Source organism: Triticum aestivum, chromosome 6B (genome assembly GCF_018294505.1).
Source record: "Triticum aestivum cultivar Chinese Spring chromosome 6B, IWGSC CS RefSeq v2.1, whole genome shotgun sequence".
NCBI lineage: Eukaryota > Viridiplantae > Streptophyta > Magnoliopsida > Poales > Poaceae > Triticum > Triticum aestivum.
This window is the reverse complement of record NC_057810.1, coordinates 360922369-360928368: the sequence shown is the minus strand read 5'-3', so window position 1 is coordinate 360928368 and position 6000 is coordinate 360922369. Positions and strand designations below refer to the sequence as shown.

The 6000-nt window shown below is 47.4% G+C and overlaps 1 pseudogene; it reads right to left on the bottom strand.

The window, feature by feature from the left end:
- Positions 1 to 3875: 3875 nt before the first annotated feature.
- Positions 3876 to 6000, bottom strand: part of LOC123139219 (T-complex protein 1 subunit epsilon-like) — a 108275-nt pseudogene continuing 106150 nt past the window's right edge.

Below are 6000 nucleotides of genomic sequence, written 5' to 3'. Positions count from 1 at the left end.
ACTCACACGTGATAATAATGTGCTTTGTGAATTTCACCCTTTTGATCTTTTTATTAAGGATCGGGGCACGAGGGACATTCTTCTTAGTGGGCGGTTGTGCCAGGGCCTCTACCGTCTGGAGCATCCTGGTGTCGCTCGTGTTTTCAGTGGAGTTCGGGTCTCTCCGTCACAGTGGCATGCTCGTCTTGGTCACCCGGCCACACCTATTGTCCGTCATATTTTGCGTCGTCATGAGCTTCCTAGTTTGTCTAGTCATAAAGATGTAGCAGTGTGTGATGCTTGCCAGCAGGGGAAGAGTCATCAACTTCCTTTTTCGGAGTCCAGTCGTGAGGTGAAACATCCTTTAGAACTTGTGTTTTCAGATGTATGGGGTCCTGCTCAGACTTCTGTCAGTGGTCATAATTACTATATCAGTTTCGTTGATGCTTATAGTCGCTTTACCTGGCTTTACCTTATTAAACGCAAATCTGATGTGTTTGATATTTTTGTTCAGTTTCAAAAACATGTGAACGTCTTCTCAAGCACAAAATTGTTCATGTCCAGTCAGACTGGGGGGGCGAGTATCGCAACCTCAACTCTTTCTTTCAGTCGCTTGGGATAGCTCATCGTTTAGCATGTTCACATACACATCAGCAGAATGGTTCAGTCGAACGTAAGCATCGTCATATTGTTGAAGCTGGTCTTACTCTTTTGGCCCATGCATCTGTTCCGTTTCGGTTTTGGAGTGATTTCACCACTTCATGCTTTCTCATCAACCGTACTCCTACTCGTGTTTTAAACATGAAGACTCCCATTGAGGTTCTCCTTAATGAACAACCTGATTATACCTTTCTCAAGGTATTTGGGTGTGCTTGCTGGCCGCATCTTCGTCCATATAACAAGCGCAAGCTTGAGTTTTGTTCTAAGAAGTGTGTTTTTCTTGGCTATAGCTCTCTTCATAAAGGTTACAAATGTCTTCATGTTCCCACTAATCATGTCTATATATCTCGGGACGTCGTGTTTGATGAGCATGTTTTTCCCTTTGCCAACCTTCCTGTGTCCACTGTCGAACCACCATCCCTGCATTCATCCTCTGTTTCTTCTGACCAATTTGATGATGTTGCATACTCTCCTTTGCTGTTACCTAACCATGGTGCAGGAACCGGACGTGGAGCTCGTTTGGAGCTGTTAGAGGATTCACCATCATCATCGTCGTCTTCTGGTGGGCACGTCGATCGCCCTATGTTGCATGGCATCGATTCGGGTGCCCATGCATGGTCACCCGACGAGCCCGTCGCGCCGAGCATCTCCACTGCTCGGTCCGTTTTGCCAGCGGCCACCGAGTCGCCCGCGGCTCGGCCCGTCACGCCGTCTTCGCCCGCGGCTCGGGTCCTCACGTCGCCTTCATCAGCGGATCGGCCCGCGACACCGGCCGCGCCACGGCCCACTATGCCGAGCTCACCATCGGCCCGGTCTGTGATGCCGGAGTCGCCAGCTGCTTCGTCTGCTCTGCCGGTTTCGCCGGTGGGTCGGCCTTCTTCGCCAACCGAGTCCGAGGCTACCGTGACTGGCTCCTCATCACCGGCTGACTCGTCAACGTCGCCGTCCTCCAGCCCGTTGCAGGCTGCTCCGTCGACCTCGGTGGTTCCTGTGTCCCGACCACATACACGCAGTCGCAGTGGCATTTTCAAACCTAAGGAATGTAAGGATGGTACTGTTGCTTGGTTGGCTGCTTGTTTGGCTGCTGCTGTTGCGGATCCATCTTCTGAGCCTCGCTCATATCAGGCTGCCCTGCGCATTCCACATTGGCGAGAGGCTATGGAGCAGGAGTTTCATGCTCTTCTTCGTAACAAGACATGGACTCTCGTTCCTCCACCACCACGGGTAAATGTTATTGACTCAAAATGGGTATTCAAAGTGAAGAAGCATTCGGATGGATCTATTGAGCGTTACAAAGCGCGACTTGTTGCTCGCGGTTTTCGGCAGCGTCATGGTCTTGACTATGAGGACACCTTCAGTCCTGTCGTCAAGCCTACCACTATTCGGCTTCTTCTCTCCATTGCTGTTTCTCGTGGTTGGTCACTTCGTCAACTTGATGTGCAGAATGCTTTTCTACATGGATTTTTGGAGGAAGAGGTTTATATGAAACAGCCGCCTGGTTTCTCTGATCCTGATCGTCCTGACTATATCTGTCGTCTTTCCAAAGCACTATATGGTTTGAAGCAAGCTCCTCGTGCCTGGCATGCCCGCCTTGCCTCTGCCCTTCGTGCTCATGGGTTTGTGCCGTCTACTGCTGACACTTTGTTATTTCTTCTACAGAAGCCAGAAGTCACTATGTATCTTTTGGTATATGTCGATGATATTATCCTTGTCAGCTCTTCTCAGTATGCTGCTGATGCTCTTGTCTGCTCTCTTGGTGCTGATTTTGCGGTCAAAGATCTTGGGAAGCTTCACTACTTTCTTGGAGTTGAGGTCACTTCTCGTGCTACTGGTCTTGTCCTTACGCAGAAGAAGTACTCCTTGGAGTTGTTACAGAGAGCTGGCATGCTGAAGTGCAAACCGACCACCACACCCATGTCGTCTACCGACAAGATAACAGCTGTTGATGGTGAGCTTTTGTCTCCTGCGGATGCCACAGAGTACAGGAGCATTGTTGGTGGACTTCAGTACTTGACGATCACGAGACCAGATATCTCTTATGCTGTTAACAGGGTTTGTCAGTATCTTCAGGCTCCCAGAGATACTCATTGGGCTGCTGTTAAACGCATTCTTCGTTATGTTCAGTTCACCCTGACATTTGGTATGCATATTCGGCCGACTTCCTCTCGGGTCCTTTCGGCCTTCTCTGATGCAGATTGGGCTGGTAGCCCAGATGACAGGCGATCCACGGGGGGTTATGCAGTATTCTTTGGCTCTAATTTGATCGCCTGGAGTGCTCGGAAACAGGCTACTGTGTCACGTAGCAGTACTGAAGCTGAGTACAAGGCTGTGGCTAATGCTACTGCAGAGATTATTTGGGTGCAGTCTTTGCTTCAGGAGTTGGGTTTGTCTCAACCACAGCCTCCTATTCTTTGGTGTGATAACATCGGTGCTACATACCTTTCTGCAAATCCAGTATTTCATGCCCGAATGAAACACATTGAAGTTGACTATCACTTTGTACGGGAACGTGTATCACAGAAGCAACTCCAGATCAAATTTATCTCATCTAAGGATCAACTTGCAGACATCTTCACTAAGCCTTTACCGCTGCCACAGTTTGAGGCTTGTAGGCGCAATCTTACCCTTCTCAGTTCTTTAGAAAGTGGCTAAGATTGAGGGAGGGTGTTAGACTATGTATAGCTTCTGTACCTATGTATGTATATGGTACATATTGTAACACAATCATTATATATAATGAGATAAGCCACCCCTAGAGGGTTGCGCCGGTTCCCCAAAACTTATTGTCTTACAATGTGTTTGTGTGCGAACAGAACCACTAAAGTTGAAGAGCGAGTTGAAGGAACCCAGTGGGACTGTTACCCAGCGGGACTGTTTCCAACAAGCTTGCCTTCCTGTTGAAATGCTCCGCGCCTGCGCGATAAATGGTGATGCCAATGTCAAATACGGTGAAGGGAACGTCCATGAAGCCTAACATGTATGGTACGATCTGCATAGCAGCAGATTTGCGTCATAGTACACGCAGAAGAGAAGAACACGTGCATGATCTGATCCAACGCCCCAAAATCGGGACTTCGGTCCAGAGCATCTCCTCACTTTCTTGAAGCTGCAGACGGAGGGCCGGGGATTGGATCTTTTGCCCCATTTTACATGGGGTTTGATGATTTTCTCCATCATTGTCTCAATGGCAAGTGGCCCGGCCCCACCCGACAGCCTCTCAGGCGGGAGGCAAATTATCAAATGAAGAAGTAAAGTGTGGCAAAAGATTCAATTTCTCGCTCGTCGAGGCAGCACCAGGGGGGCTCGCGGTTGCCGTTGTAGGCCTCCACCTTGACGTCGGGGGGCACGCCGCAGAGGACGCTGCCGCTGATGGGCAGGTCCCGCGCGCGGGCCTCGTCGAGCGTCACAAGCCCCCCGGCGCCCTTGTAGTGCAGAACAGTGAAACTGTCACGTATCTGGATACTGCCAACACTGGTAAAACTGTTTTGCACTGTATGCAACACAAGAGTATCCCAACTGTATGGACAGATTGACCACTAATTAGTTGAAGGTACAAGCACACATGACCTAATAAAGGATGTGGAGATATGCACATGCGAACATGAAGGAAGAGATACTAAGGGTGCCACATAGGCAGAAAAATGATGTGGCACAACAATTAAAGAGGAGAGAGAGCATTATGGTGATCCCAATAAGAACCAATGCTAAGCACGTGAACCTAGACAAAAAGACTATCAACCAATATATGAAGGAGTTTTATTACTAAACAATTAAATAGAGGAGGCTTAGCTACAAAATCTAAGCACCGATGCATTGGGGTCATTAGTTGTTAAGCATTTTAATGCACTTAGCACCCCACTTTAGCACCTATGCATTGGGAGAGGTCTTATCCATTGAAACATACCGCCACGGATGAAGATAGTTACAGCTCTGGAATTTGCACACCTCTCAATGCAAAGCATTCGATCCTTTGTTGTTCCAAATGACTTCTCTCTAACCAATGCAGCCTGTTTAAGCAAAGTATGCAGATAAGCAAACCATGTGAGATACAAGTAGTATAGTACGTATATACTTCCTCCGTCCGAAAATACTTGTCATCAAAATGAATAAAAGGGGATGTATCTAGATGTATTTTAGTTTGAGATACATCTCTTTTTATCCATTTTGATGACAAGTATTTTCGGACGGAGGGAGTATTATACAAAGCAAGTCATTAAGACATAGCATAATTATATTACGATTAGTTTCAGAGTAGGGCATTTTGGAGACCGAGCTCTATGGAGCCCTTTATTTTGAATAGTCAAAATTCATAAATTTTGGTTTAAAAAAATTCTGAAAAAAGTACACATGTATGCAAGGATGTAAAGTGTATGTGTGAAAAATTTCAGGATGAAATACCTTGAATTGCAAGCTGTACAAAAAAAACAAAATCATGGACTTTATAGATGAATAGTACATATGCTAAAAGGCCCTAGATCTGTCTTTTTTGTGTAGCACACATTTTAATGTATTTCGGCCTGAAAATTTGCACACATATACATTATGTATCTGGGTATAATGTATCTGGGTATATGTGTATTTATTTTCAGAATTTTTTGAAACTAAAAAGGTTGAATTTTAAAGTTTTTAAATAAGCCTCCATGAAGCTCGGTCTCTGTTTGGCATTTTCGCTAGTTTCAAGAATATTTTACTTTTGCATGGTATCTTGGTGGCAAACATCCTCATCGCTAGGTGCTGAAGGAACGCATTTATTACACCAGAGAGAAGTGGCAACCCTACTCAACTACCAAGAAACACGTAGAGATTAACATTGTTGAGAATTTAATTTTTAGTTTATTGTCCTGAGGTCAATCAAGTCACCCTCACAAACCCAGTTGCAGGTAATTAAAGTCAGCGGACATATTAACAATCACTGGATATGGTACAGAGGCTGAATCAACTAATTCGGATCAGAGGGAGTATCACTTATCTGTTTAACTTGTTATATACTATTAAGAAATAGTATAAATTATGTAACCAGGAACCCTCCATCCCCGACCCTGTCGCTTCCTCTCCGAGGCGCTCCCGCGGTCACCCCCGGGAGGAACCCTAGCGCCGCCCTCGTCGCCCCCTTCGCCTCAACCCCCTCCCTAGCCGCCACCTGGGGCGTTGGCGGCGGCGGGGCGGCTCTTTCCCACACGCAGTTGGGGACTCCGCGGGGCGTTTCCATCTGCCTGGTGGTGCCGGGCGTCGGGCTAGCCCTGCCTCGGCTCCTTCTCCTCCTTCCGGCGTCTCTCGCTGGTGCCGCCTGTGGGAGTCCTAGACTAGGGGGTCCTCGGGCGTCCGACCTATTGGTTTGGGCCGGATTGATGGGCCGTCAAG